The sequence below is a fragment of the Opisthocomus hoazin genome, chromosome 2 (genome assembly GCF_030867145.1).
Source record: "Opisthocomus hoazin isolate bOpiHoa1 chromosome 2, bOpiHoa1.hap1, whole genome shotgun sequence".
In the NCBI taxonomy this organism is placed as follows: domain Eukaryota; kingdom Metazoa; phylum Chordata; class Aves; order Opisthocomiformes; family Opisthocomidae; genus Opisthocomus; species Opisthocomus hoazin.
Window position 1 is genome coordinate 92,621,572 of NC_134415.1, and position 15,150 is coordinate 92,636,721.

The window sequence follows — 15,150 nt, forward strand, 5'->3', positions numbered from 1 at the left end:
ACAGTTTAAACTTGGATTTTGCTTGTTAAATTCCCAGCAGGTCAGTGATTCAGTGTATGCATTCAGATAACCAGAGACAAGATATCTTGAAAATGACACCTTGTTACAGAATGGGAAACGTGGGATGAACTATTAACTTTCCTTCCTCTTCCTCCTATTAGCTTATCTATCCCATTTGTATCTTCTATATCTATCAAGGGAAGAAGGGAAAAAAAAGATAATACATATGCTTTTCATCATCATGGCTGTGACATGTTGCAAGCACATGCACAGACTGGATCACCTCGTTAAATTCTGGTGACAGGCTGTGCTCAGATGCCTCCTGGTTCTTCACAATGCACAAGTGACCTTTCCCAGCCACTCACCAGAAATGAATACAAGCTGGTACAAAACCAATACCAAATAATTTTAAAAGGATTAGCAAGCCTGCATAGTTCAGCGGGTCCTGCTCTGTTGGAGAGGCACGTATAACTCCCGCTCATGGGAAAGGATTATTTTCACCTCTCCAAAGGCAGCCCTGGGAGCGTTCTCCGTTTTTCTCTTCTGCTGCACTCTCGATATTTGTTCACAAAGAAACCCAAGTTGTTTCCATTTTCAGTCCTACCTTCCAGGTAGTAAAATACAAAAATCTGTGGGACTTCTTTCTCTAGTTCTGTTCTGTGTCTGTTATATCACTGCCCACCTTCTTATTCTCGGACTCTTTTGTTTTTGATGAACTGTGTTTATGAAAAAGAAAGTGCAAGCTAGAGCTCAATGAATAATAAAACACACTAAATTGCAAATATTTTATTTAAACTTTTGGGGAAAAATTTCCTTCTGTAAGCTGTGAAAGTAATGAAAAAATGAATAATGTATGGGAAAAATATCATTAAATACATTGAGTGACTTATTTGAGGAATATTATTCAATAATCCCTAGGGAAAAAAAATGCCCCACATGCCAAGCTGACATACTTCTGCTTTTCACATACCAATCATAGATGCTGTATTTGAGGCTGTTATTGCAGAATATCCTGCTGGACAAAAAGATATGTTGGTAACAACTATTACAGGTGATTATTGTAGGAAAAAAAGGCCCCATGGTCCTTGAAGGAGATAATTTCTTTTCTGAGCAACTTGCATACTGGTAGAGCATTACACTGAGTGGTCACTCCTACCTCTGTTCCCAGAAACTTGTGAAATGATCTGGGAAAATCTAAACACTGTTGTAGACATTGGAAAGATCTAGTCTCAAATCCTGGAAAATTCCAGTTCTTCTTAGTTTAGTATTATGGGCTATTGACATACTAAGCACTTTCTTTCTGGAGCTAGAAAGAGCAGAAGTACTAATTTAAGTGCACTTGTCGATTCCGTATTTTGAAGTCTTGATCTCCTTATGTCAGGTTTTTATCTGTAAAACAATCTCAACAGCCCTTCCTTTCTGCAATCCTTTTCTCCTGTCTATTAAAACTGCAGCATCTCAAGGGCGAGGGCTGTCTCTTTTCTATATATTTGTATATTATCTAGTACAATGGAGCCTCTGGATGCTGTCACAAGACATTTTAACTGGGTATTACCAGGGTGGACTCCTGGACAATGCAATGAAAATTAGTATTATCCATCATAAACCTGACAGTATTACAAACTAAAACAGCACAGTCTGGAATCTGACACTGGCCTTTGAATAAAAGCTTGAGATTTCATGATTGTCTTCAAGGGGTGACTTAGTATGGGATTTGCAAGAGACAATGCAGTGGAGCTGTCTACCTGATATATTTTGATATGAAACTAGTTAACTCCCCTATATTCATTTCTTGTTTTGCTGGTTGATGCGTGACGACTCCAGAATTTAGAGTGCATATGACTGCTCATCTCTCCTAGCTTTCCTTTTCGATCCTCTGTAAAAGACCCTCTTCAATGCTGGACACAGATGCTAACAGCAAGTTGACTGCAGCTAAAGGCACAGAGACAGCCAGACCTCTTTACCAAACACAGGTGTCACACACTTTTCCAGGGAGTAATCAGAGCATTTTTCAGACTAGGGGCTTGGTGTTGCTACTGACAAGTGACTATTCCCACTCCTCAGTCATTCTTGAGAAAGCCTGTGGTCCTGTCTGTGGACAAAGCCTCACGACCACCCACAGCATTGGCTCCCAAATCACTTTTCTCTTTGCTTTTTCATGTATTTATCTACCTTTCAAACTCAGCATCTTGACTTGAATTCTGAAAGCACCTTCCTGACATCAGAGTGCTCTCCAGGGCGTCAGCCCACCAGATCTACAATTCAAGCAAAGAGATGCTGAAGGGGTGAGCTGCAAGAGAGAATTTCATGTGTTCCTTAGGATAGATATGTAATACATCATTATTTCTGGTGCCTGCTTTTACATGTCCTTCTTATGTAGTTTCAATATTTATTGCTTGAAACAAGACAGATATTTTCTTGATGGACCCTTGGAGGCTCAGAAAGAAGCAAAGAAGGTTGTGGTCATTGTTTTCAGCTGAAATCCAATCCTCAGTTCAAATCCTCTTATTTCAAGTCTGCTTCTGACGTGAGAATCAGATTTTCAGTAGGGAAAACCAAAGCCTTCAAGGGTGATGGTTGTATGCCATTAAGTAGTAAAAATGGTGCAAACTTCTGAACAGTTTGTTGTTTTTAAATTGATGCTTGAAGTAATTATGACACTGTCTTGCTGTAGCCTGTGCCAACGTGATGTAATGCATGTTGCTCCACAGGCAGGTTGCTGTAGCTAATTTTCTCTAGTGCTTTGCTTTGGCACCAACAGCATCCCTCATTAGATTCTTTATTAGTACATTTAAATACCCTTTTAGAACCATTAAGTCTGAAATGGCTTTATTCTTCATTCAGCAGTATTTGTGTTCAACATCTTTTCTCAGAGCTCCCTACAAGGGTCCTTACAACAGATGTTATGATGCAGTTGAAGGAACGTGAACCAAGTTGTAGGTAATGGTCCATGCTTATTTGTTTTGTGTAAGCTGTGGTTTCTATAGCTACTGTACATCTGCTTCATGCCATTTGCTGATCACTTTCTGTAGCTGTCTCAGTCTAGATATTTAAAGCATGCTGTACCGATTCTGCTCGGCACAGCAACCTGATAACGGCTCGACACGTGAAACAAGCAGCAAATTTGGAAACATGTTTGAAAACAGCTGCTAAGTCTACATAGTAATTCTCTATCTACTACTGGCACAATGGCCACCTTGCCAAAAATTGAAACACATGAAAGTCCAGTCTCAGCAAAAGACTTGAAAAGGCAACTAATGTTGAGTGCAATTAGGCACGGTCTCAAGCTGGTGGCTAAATTGGGCTCCTGGTGCGGGAACCCAGAGGCAGAGACAGCGAATCTCTCTATACTCTGCACTTTTACCAAAGATCAGAAAACATCCCTGGCTGAGTGATATAGCTCAGCTGGGGTCAGTGGAATCATCTGAGAGCTCCACCAAAGATGGATTTGACTCATTGTTTCACTATTGAAGTTTTTACTGTTGAAGTTTTTCCTTCTGACCTAGAAGCAGAGCAGCAGTGTCTTGGCCTTTCAAACTTTGCTTTTACTGAAGGAATTCCTCTTCTTTCCTTAAATCTCTGCTTCTGTCATCATTGAAAATAATGCTATTTGGCTTAAACTGCTGGGATTAAAGAGTGACAGGAAGGGCTAATGTTTTGTATATTTTACATCATTTGTGTACTTTTTTTTCCTGCCACCGTCCCCTAGCCATCCTATCTGCTTCTTCTTGTTTTGGTTGGTTAGGGTGAGTTTGCTTTTCTAAGTGTATAAGGGAGGCAAAAAAGCTGAATTGGCCCGTTTTCCTTTATAGCTTACTTTCTGAAGGAAGTTGGGCTTACATCATCTTTTTTCCAGGTCTTCCCTTATAATTGTTCACATATCATGTAATTTCAGCTATATTTGACCAAAGGGGTAGAGAACTCAAAGGTATTCATGCCTACAAACCGCTTCTCCCTGGCTTCTTTTCCCCCCATGAAATACCCAAATTACTTCCTCCACTGAGCAAAAAGGCTGTGGCACTCAGCTGCATTGTTAGACAGCTGAGAAGCCACCTGGGAGACAGCCTCTGGAAACAGTACCTCTGAAGCACTGCAATACTCAGATCAGCTGGTTTGGGATAGTGCTAAATGATACTTTACCTTTCATGGTAAAACTTTGGGAGTTGTATTAATTTGCAGCATTTTTTTTGCACTGAATCTTAAGGCATTTCTGGTCTTCATGGCAACACAATAAAACTTTAATCAGATAAAATGTGCAAAAGTTTCTTCATATTTGATTAATAGGCTCATTTATTTAAAATATGACGAGAAGCTACCAGCACATTAATTGCCTTCAGCGACTGTCTTGTAATAACTGGCTGGGTTTTATTAGTTCATAATGCTGGTCTTTCTGTCTTAATCTGACATTATTGATTTTCTACAAAAAAGAATGAAAACAAATGTTCCCTTCCTCCCTTTTCACATCTCAAATTTCAGATACCATCCATACTTTCTTGCAGCTCCAGCAGAGCCCACGGAAACTGTAGTTTGTGAGGACGCAAAGAATGTTTATTGCATATGAGAAGTTGTAGCTCTAAGACAAATGTAAATTAGATCCAGAGGAAAAAGAAATCAGATTCTTTACTCTGGGAAGAGCGTGAAAATCAGCAAGAAGAAAAACTTACTGAGATCTTACTTCCAGGGTAGAAGGGATTTTCTAGGACTAAATATGCACATTTGAGTCATGAAATGGGTGAGTTTAAGCTAAGTGTATCCTAAGCAAGAAAGTCTACCCTACTTTGCACCTGAGCTAGAGGCATTCAGGCTTGGTCTACCTGCGCAGAGCATCACCGCGGGCCACGGTTTGCACTATGCACACTGCTGCAGCAAAGAACACAACTGTTTTTTCCCATTTTGCTCAGAAAAGTTTCATTTTCCATTTAGAAGAAGTTTCCATGGCTCTGCTCCAGCAGTTTATAGCGTTGATGCAGCGGTAAAGTGGCTGTCATGGTGCTGGCAGGAACTGCCCGAACTTCTCGCCCTCCGGGGAGGGAGTGGGGAGTTGGTGGCTGCAAAGGGAAGATAAAACCATCCGGCAGCGGCGAGACAGCTCTGCGGGATGCAGCAGGGCAGCTGTCAAACACCAGCCGGGTAGGAGATGCACACCGGCTCTCCTCCTCCTCCTCCGGGCTGAGTTGTTTCTGTTCTGGTGCTGGGCACGGACAGGTCGGCGCATTGGGCCAGGGATAGTGCTGGTGCTGCTGCTGCCAGGCTGTTTGCTGCCCTCGGGAAGCACCGTGGCATGGGCAGCTCGAAGGAGTCATTGGCCGAGCACGGTCAGTCACGGGGCTCTTCTCCAAACACAGCCCCACCCAGATGTCCTGTTTGCTGCTCCAGGACAAAGGGTGTTAAATGTGACTAATGTACACTTGTCATCTAGTGCATGGTTCAATATAGCAGCCCAGAGAAAGGGGCGGATAATGCCAATAAAATAGTATTTGCTCCATGAGGCTGCAACATTGGCTTGGACGCGTGGATCGGATTTAATACTCAGTCTTTCATTTTTCTCCTCCTTTAGCAGCATTGCTTCTAATCATAATATATTATCAGTCAGCCCATTATGTAAAGGTGTTAAACTGGGAAAAAATAATGTTGGCGAGTTGCTTTCTTTTCTTCCTTGGATGCACAGAAAATCACAGACATCATAGTAAATGAATAAAATGCATCGTGATGCTATAGCAGCAAGATCTGATTTTATGACGTTCTTTAAACCAGAATACAAAGAAGAAAATTTGGGGTTTTTTATATAAGCAAATATGATTCAAGTATCTGAAGCAAAAGTTTTTTCTTTCCTGCACATCACTGACAGATTTAAAAGAATTGGTGAGACGTATCTGCTTACTGAAATTTCCAACCTCACTGAAAAAGCCCATCAGACCAATATTTTTGTTTTTACTTCTAGTTTTTACAATACTTTACAGAGTATATAATTACAGTTTTATAGACAAATCATACAGACTATCAGTTATCTGTTATATGATGTATCAAGAGAAAAGCCGGTATATTATGTTTATATAAAGCCCTTAACTCTCACGCTTTCCCTGCAGCCAGAGAAACAATGATCCAAAGCATGAACAGACTTAAATGCATTTACTTCAAGCAAAGGGTTATGACCTGGTTTAACTATATCCTGGAGACTAGTTTGACTGGCAAGCGTGTCAGAGTTTGCAGGGTTGGTGCCTTAATCCTCCAGGCCTTGCAATGATATCTGACACTCTGTTCACTGCATCAGAGCTAATAAATGGCCCAGTGGATGATTACCTTTAAATGTTATAGCCGTTGAAAGTAAATTATTGATGGATACATTACCTTATTTCTTTGAAAGATAGCTTTTAGTTCTATTACATTAAAAACTAAACAAAAAAACAGATGGATCATCATCTTTTTAGTCAAAGGTAAAAAAGTTTAATTGAAACAGTATATACTTTGTGTGTGATGCTAATCTGAATTAGAACGCTATTTTTTTCTTTTTTTTTTTAATTCTTGCATTTGATTTTGCAATGAAATCAATGTAATTTTTGTTCCTAAAAAAAATGTGACCATACACATGCTTCGGTGAATCATTTGGTGAACTAAACTTGCAAACCGTAAGTAGATACTGCTTAGCTTAGCATTAAAATGTTGACTTCCTGGTGCAAAGTAGGCAATTTATTCAAGAGGGTGATTTTTCATCCTCCTGTGTGTTTTTTTGGAAGAGTGTAACCAGGGACTCAAGCTGTCACAAACACACAGGAACATTGGAGATGGGAAAAAATCTTTCTTACTGACTATGAGAAAGATGAAAATGGTTGGAGGCACTCAAAAGCTCTACCTTTGCCAAAATTAGGAATACAGAGAAGAAGCCAACAACCCTTGTCCTGGAAGCAGAACTAAGTAACTACCTCCTTGCCTGGCTGCGGGAGGAAATGTTAAGGCTACACATAGAGAGGCAGCGAAGGGCATCAAAGCAGTGTTTGAAAAGAGCTTACACACTGAGTAGAAAACCTACCTGATAAGAAAACAGGGAAGGAGAGGATCTCCCCATTTTGGAACTGACATACCTGACTCAGAGGTGGAGAAAAACGTAGCTTTGCTAAGGATCCACGCAGCACAACCCTGCCTTGCTGGCAAGCAGCTGCAGGCACAGTGCTCAGCCCCACTGCTGGGTGAGCTCTCACCTCTGCTGCAGCTCTCCATCAGCTGTGGCATCAGGCCACCTCTCTTCCATTCTTTCATGGCCCCAGGGACCTTGTATCCCTTCCCAAGTCTCTCCGAAGCTCCTGAGATCTTCATGCTCTCCAGTACACTGGGACTCAGAGCCAGCACATCCTGGGACATGGGATGGGTGTCTGTTGATCTGGGACAGTGTACATCATGATTTTAGTACCAGAAGCTCCTTAGCACAGCTTAGAGAATCAAGAATTATGTTTCTGTATTTTGGATACCTACTCGGGGTGAATTGTCCTACAATGAACAGCAGAAGTCCCAGGAGGAGGAGCGATTTCCCTTTCCTCCCCTTCCAGAAGCAAACCTCTGCTGTTTTTTCACACTGAAGGACGCAAGGCTTGCATTTCAGTCTTCCCTGCCTTATGGAGACTATCGATCACTTTTAGTGTATAACATGCGCATGCCATTTCCTAAGCACTGAAACAAACTGGCATTCAGAGTAAAAAGCTGCGGTAGTTGGGGTTTCTGTTCCCAAAACCTGCCCTCCTCAATCAGTCACTCTGTGGGACAACCTTTTGGCTTCAAAGGGGGATGAAGATGGAGAGGCATGTGAGGAATGCTGAGCTATTAAATCACTTAGCTTCTCAGTTCATCCCTGGACTCTCGCATCTCCATTGCATATAAAACATTTTTAGTTTTTTTTTTTAAACTGGGTGTGGGGGCGGGTGTGTGTATCTGTCTTTTTTTAATTCTGAGCCCAATTCTGAAGCAAACTAGTTTGTCCCTGCCACAAGGAAACCCATGAAGAGCTCATTTCATCCCACAGTCTACTCCATGCCAGAGGGTTTGGGTGTAAATCACACCAAGTTTGGCTCCAATCATTCATGACAGTCTTGTAACATCATCCCAGAAAGCACTTGGAACACTGGTCAACCCCCTTTCTACCCCTGGGCAGTGTAACACGTACCACTGGCATCATATTATACATGCAGTGCACTGCAGCACAGACCTTCCAGTTGCTATGTGGAAATGATTGTAGTGTGGGACCGAAGGACAACCACACAAGACAGAAGAAAATGTAATTCCACATTAGAGATGCATATCTGTATCTGTAGATACAAAGACACAGAGATGTGTGTGTATATATATAGCCACAAGCATAAGCTGGTTGTTTTCACGAGGAGGATATACTTTAACAGCAGAAGCACTATTTCACACTTACAAGATGAAGAGATACCATGTTTGCAGTCAGGCTGAATTTAACAAAGCTGGGCACTGCAGTGCTTTTCTAAAATAGGGGTCTGAGACATTGGCAGCACCTGCTTCCTCCTCAGCTCTTCTCCTGTTACTGCAATATACACAGAGAGCAACTGCTGGTCACTCTGCCTACTACCCTGCTCAATACACGGATGACCAGGCCTTGCACCTACTGCTTGTGCTTGGATCAGTGGCCACAGGGCTTTGTGTTGCAATGTTTCAGGTGCCTTCCATTGAAAAGCAGCTGTCAGGTCTCATTTCTAGAGAGGCACCCAGAGTAGACCAGGTGAAACGAGTGTGCAGCACGGGGTGCGCTCAGCCTGCTATAGCAGGAGCCCGTCCCAAGCAGTTAGTCACACTGTACCCTGGTTTGGCCTGAGAACAAGCACTGCTCCTTTGGACAAAAGCTTTCAGCAGTGGGGATGTACCCACAGTGAGCAATAGTTCAGATGCTGAGAGCTGCCCTCTGAGGGTGTCCATCCCTGCTGATAAGTTGGCAAAGCCTAGAATAGCCAGCAGGTAACAAAGATGCCATAAGTGGTTGAAGAAACATTACCTCCCACCTCCCTTCTCGGTGCGCTGCCTGCACAGAAAAGCAGGCAAAATCACTGCAAAAAGACTGACAGAGACAGAGTAGAAATTGCCTCTTCATTTTTTGACTGCCAATGGGCAATTTACAGGCAGTTGTGCTGGATTGTCAGAATAATCTACCCAATGTTGTGTATTATTAAAATTATTAATCAGACAACTAAACAGCTCTTCATCATTACTTCCTGTGATACATTTCTTCTGGTATTATAGGCAATTACCTTTCAGAAAGAGAGTAATATAAGCTCTTGTGCCTCCGGTCACCTCTTTCCCACCATTTACTTGCTGCAAGAGATCGGTTATGCACATCTCCAGCAATGCTTGCAGTTCCTCATACGTATATTGTACTCTGTTATTTTAGATGTCAGAAAAAACAAGACCTTATCCCTCCTCACAATCTCAAGGCGAGTAAAAATAACTGCTGCCTTACCTTCTAGAGATTGATCTGGATACCTTTATCCCACATTTCTTCCCTTTTCTTGCATATCAGTACAAGCCCCAGTACTCCTATTCCTATCTTTGAAACACAGGTAAAACGTTCAAATGTTTTTCAGGATCACAGTGTTGATTTTAGGCATTTCTCACTACCTGCAGCAAGGGGCATCACGTTCAGGATTTGATATTTCTCTTAACAGAGCAGCCAGGCCCCCGGCTCTCTAGGTAGCAGTTGTCAGTTAGGGCTGGAGAGTCCTTGAAGGAGGGTAAAAAGGCAAAAAGAAGGTAAAAAGAAGCAAAGAACCACATTCAAGGCTGGAAGCTGTTGCTTTCCTTTGGGTAACCCATCAGCAGCTCCGGGCGAAACCAAGGTTCCCCGCTCTCGCTGCCTTCCTGGAGGTGCTCTGGCAAGCCACCATGGATCAGACCCAGGAGCTGATGGCTCACACACCAGCCGTGTGCATCGATGTTGGAGGAACCTGCTGGGGAGCATTGCCCTGCTCAATGTGGTCCAGCAGCCGTGCCTTGCCTCGGTGCAATGCCTCCTGGCATTGTGGAGCAGGCTGTCTGTTCCAAATGCCACTCTGTCTAAAATATGAGACAGGGTGGTATTTGCTACGCATCACCCATCTCTGAGCATGGGGGACAGAGGATATAGCTCAAGTGAGTGCAGGAAAGCACTCGGAGTTGAGCCTGCTCTCTTAAGGCTACTGAATCAAACCAAAGAAAGTGTATCTATTTCAGACAGTTCAATCAATGAAATTCTGAGCATCACTCTTCGGCCTTCCTAGAAAGTCATCTTCTGGTCACTTCCTCAGCTGTTTTTTACCACTTCTGAGAGCGTATGCTCTTTTGATGAAAACTCAGCAGTTACATTTATTACAGAGCATTAGACTCCCAGAGGAGCTCAGATGTTCTCTCTCAAATTCCCAGAGCAACCTGAATAATTCCCTCAGGTCTATTCTCCTTTAATGTCTCCAGCCTAAAATTTAATAAGTGAATGAGTTAAAGATTGTAGAAAATTATCGCAGACGCAATAGTATCTTCAGGTTTAGAAGGATCAAATTTTTTAATCCATATTATTGAATTCCCAGCAAAATATTTTTCAGACTTCTGTTAGTTATAATGTAACTTTTACCCTATGGCTGCTTTATCTTTGCTTTGATACCTTGTTTGAAACAGTTAGTCTTTGAATTGATAGGCTGTTTAGAAGACCAAAGGAAAAGGGTAGCTAGATTGTGATCCTCAGAGTAAGTGAGAAGGCAATAAGCCATTATCAGGTAGCAATAAATTTATCATTAGGAATCTGAGTTTGTGATTTCTGTCTGTCTCCCCAGTATCAAACAAGACTAGCTTTGCCACTCTTCTTCGTTCTTTTGAGGAACATAGTACTTTACCTCATATAAAACAGATTAATATTGAAATACATTCAAAATAACCAGTGGAAGGGAACTCATCACCCAACAAAAAAATGATGCAGTAAGTGAAGACCAGGGCTGCCCTAAGCTGCTCTGAAGTTACCCTGTTCCCGCGCCACTTTTTTTGGAAAGGGACTGCAGTATCACATCCAAATTCGGAGACTCTGGAGAATCATAGAATCATTAAGACCTCTAAGATCATCAAGTCCAACTTCAACCCAACACCACCATGCCTACTAAACCATGTCCTGAAGTGCCATCTCTACAGGTTCTTTGAACACCTCCAGGGATGGTGACTCCGCCACTTCCCTGGGCAGCCTGTTCCAATGCTTCATAACTCTTTCACTGAAGAAATTTTTCCTAATATCTAATCTAAACCTCCCCTGATGTGAGAAGAGATGTAAGGTCTCCAAACTTTGTTTCTTCAGTTAGAAGCATGGGCAGGCTAAATTAATGCGTGTTTGCATCTGTTAGATTTATGTTAGGTTCCCTGTGCCATGTCCTGCTCAGCCACCGCAGCAGCTCTTTCCTTGGACATTTTTGTCACTGCTGGGAAATAAGCAGTGTCATCAGGAAGGGAGGTTTACCCTGTTTTTGAAGACTACTCCGCTGGCCTAATTGTAAGAGATTATAATAAAACATACTTTACTTCACAGGAAAGATAAATTCCATTTTTTTTTTCATTTTTCCTGGGAAACACAACATATGGGCCCTACACTCCAGCAGCAGGCTCGCCTCACTCCTGCAAGGAGTATTAGAAGAGCGTGGGAGGGCGTAAAAGGAAAATCCATGCTACAGGGCTAATTGGCTCTGTGTGGTGCCAACAGAGCAAGACTAACATTGTACGGGAAACCTCCCGCCGTTGCGTCAGCACCAGTCGGTCTCTGCTGCGACACTGGCAGCAGGGCTTCTCTGGACTGGATGTTCCTGCTGTTATGCCATCTGAACCGACACTGTGCTGGGACCTGCAAACTCATGGGGGGAAATGAAAGGTGGATTTCTCAGTATAAAAGGACCTAGAATTAAAGAGTGCATGGGGAACTGTGGGTCTTCAGTCTACGTGGTAGAGAAAGCAGAATTAAATCTTTCTAACTTTTTGTTGGGATTTTTCTGACTTAAATTCCCAGTAGCACCTAGTATCACAGTCTGTGTTCATAAATATAAGAAATATCCTTCATGTTATTTTTTTAAGCAGAAGCAGTTCACTGTGCAGTGCACCGGCCAATGCCGCTGCCTTGTTAGAAATGTGCAGGGGGACAGTGACAGGTCACGCTAAACAAAGCTCTGTGGGTTTTTGTGCTTGGAGTACTACATGCTCTCAGCTTCCACCACCATCTGCATCAGAAAACACATGAACTCACTTCTTTTGTACACATTCGAACCGGTCATAAATTTTTATAGCCAAGTTTACTGAACTTTCTCACATGAACGCTGCAAGTGGAGTAACGAAGCACACCAATTCATGTTTCAAAGGTGACTCACACCAGCTAGCGATTTATCATGGGATCTTTCGCAGGCCTATTTTTGGTCTGCTCGCAACGCACACAACCTTACTGAAGACTCCCAGGTGTTCTGGCTCAGAGCGGCCCGATATGGTGGGGATTGCCCTGAAACGAGTGAATGCGCTCATTAAAAATGATTTCTGGTGTGAGACGGAGACAAGCGGCAGTTAGAGCGTCTCCTTGTTGTGACCCTTCTCCTCCCTGCGGAGGTAGGATGTGCAGACATGGCTCAGAGTAATGATAACTTGTTCTTAGACAGAATGAGCACAGGCTGGAGGCAGAGGAAGGATTTTTGGTTTCTGCTCTGTTCAATGTATGTATCTACGTATTTGACTTGCATAACTGAAATTGCCCGATGATGCTCAAAATTTGCATTTCAGAGTACACAAGAGGAATAGCCATCGGCCAATCGAATCAATAAAATACAGCATATCTGTAGGTGGATTAAAATGTAATTAAAATCGGATTTTCCTTCTAAATTTATTCCTTTTAAATATAAATACGTGTCTTCAGATGGTAAAACTCAGCATAAATTTGGATGGGATATGAAATTCTCTCCTCAGGATACCAGACTGAGAGGTAGAACTGAATGAAAATAATTCCATTCTCTATTAGCCTTTTTTTTTCTTTTACACTATGCTACTAGATATGACTAACTTTTCCTAGCAAAATTAAATAAAGTGGACATCCTGTCACATGTGACAGTTTTCTGTACGAAGTGGGGAAATCTATGCAGTGTATATGTTAGTTAACTCTTTATATAGAGATTTTACTGGCAAATAAATGAAAACCGATCTCTTCAGGGCTACAAAGGTATATGAGATGTTCTAACCACTTGTTTATGTGTCATTAGGCTCTACACTTGAAACACGAGGCTTTGTCTGGCTGGTGGTTGCACTACTCAGTTTGAAAATCAGAGACAGCTGCATATGATGAAATTTAAAAAAAATATTTTTAACAATGTATCCTCTATTCCTGTTTTAAATGGGAATGACTGTTTCTACATATTTTATTGCTTTAAGATATCGTAGTTTGTAGAAATGACAAAGAAAGTTGCTAACAGAAAGCCCGAAAGCACAATAATTACTGCTAACTTTCTCTGCTTGTCCCTTTCTTCTCAGTATATTTCTTCCAGTGAAACATTCTGCAACAAATGGAAAAGCTGAAACTTCCCCTCTGGAAGACTTTTAAAAGGGAGGTTATAAATGTTTTATATTGCATCTCAGGATATTATGCTGTTTCCCCAGGAGGCCAAGCCTTCAATCCGCAGCTCTCAAAGTGCTGTAGGTTAGTTACCTGCTTCCTCATTTACCGTCTGCATGACCATAACGTCCCTTACATTAACCACGCAGTAATGATCAGCAAGGAGAGTAGTGTCTTTGGCTGTAGGAACACCTCTCTTAGAGACTATTATATTTGCAAATGAATAGATCTTTCTGTCACCAGTATTTTTTTTTACATCTTGTCACTGCTGATCAGCATGAAGGGTCTTTACAGAGAACTCCAATTTCTATCCTAAGGGTCTTTTTCTATGGTTATTGTATTTTAAAAAGAAACAATTTTATAAACTAGTGAACCTCTTCTTCTCCCTGAAGGTCTGTCTTTCACCCTCTCGCTTTACAGACACAAAATTCCTAGTAGTTTTATACCAAAACGGCCAAGCACATTATGCATTGGTCAGGTATTAGAAGAAAATGATTTCTTTAATTTTTCTTCACTTTTTTTTTCTTTTTAATGTTCTGCCTCTGGCTACACTCCGACTGATATCACAGCTCTTTCTCAAGCAAAAAGAGAAATCTGAGCGGGTGTACCAAGCTCTGAGTTTACGAGTGATGCCCACCATGCAAGTGGAGGCACACCCAGCAGAGGACTCTTCTCTTGCGTCAGCCTAACAGTTCCCTCTGGAAAACCCCGAGCTGCCCTTGCCTGGCTCCATGTGACCCCTATGGCATCTTTCCACCTCACGTGAGACCTACCTGTGCAGCACTGCCTCCAGATCCCATTGCTTCTCACTTTTGCTGCTTTAGGCTCTGTGCTGATATTTTTATTATCAAAAAAACAATTACAATGTAGAAGGCTTGCACAGATTTTGGCCATGATATTTTCAACCCATGGCAGTCAATAAGGAACTGAATGGTTCTAAACACATCCTGGATACAGCTATGACCATGGTAGGGAGAAATTTCACTGTTCTGAAAGTGACAGGTAAAAAGTAATCTGATGTCACTGTTCAAATTTCAATAGTCTTTGTTAGGTTTCAGAGTTAACATCTACAGCTATTAATGAGGACAGTTCCCATCGCTTAGAATTACTGCTTCGAAACTCCTCTGTCTGTATTTGAAGGTGACCTCTGTAACTGTAGAGATGGAGTATTAACAAAAGCTAATTCATTAACTAATTCATGGAAACTAATTATGCAGGAGATTAAAAGGAGTTGTGGAACTACATATTGTGGTTGTATTACCGCATTAAACATTGAGCTCTGACTTGTGTAAACAGGTTTACATCACCAGAGTATACACAGCTCTTGTTGATGAAAAGGGATGCAGAAATTTATCACATTTCAGAATATCATGTCTTTAATGATAAGGTTTGTTTTAATGAACACCTTGTACAAAAAAATACATATAGAAGAGTAATGAGAGTTTCATATTTGTATAAATAAAAATGCTGCTTTTACAATTTCATTTAATAAGTACTTTGCAAATATTATCAGTGAAAAACTCAATGAGGGTACACCCTAACGAAACATGAACTGTATTTTA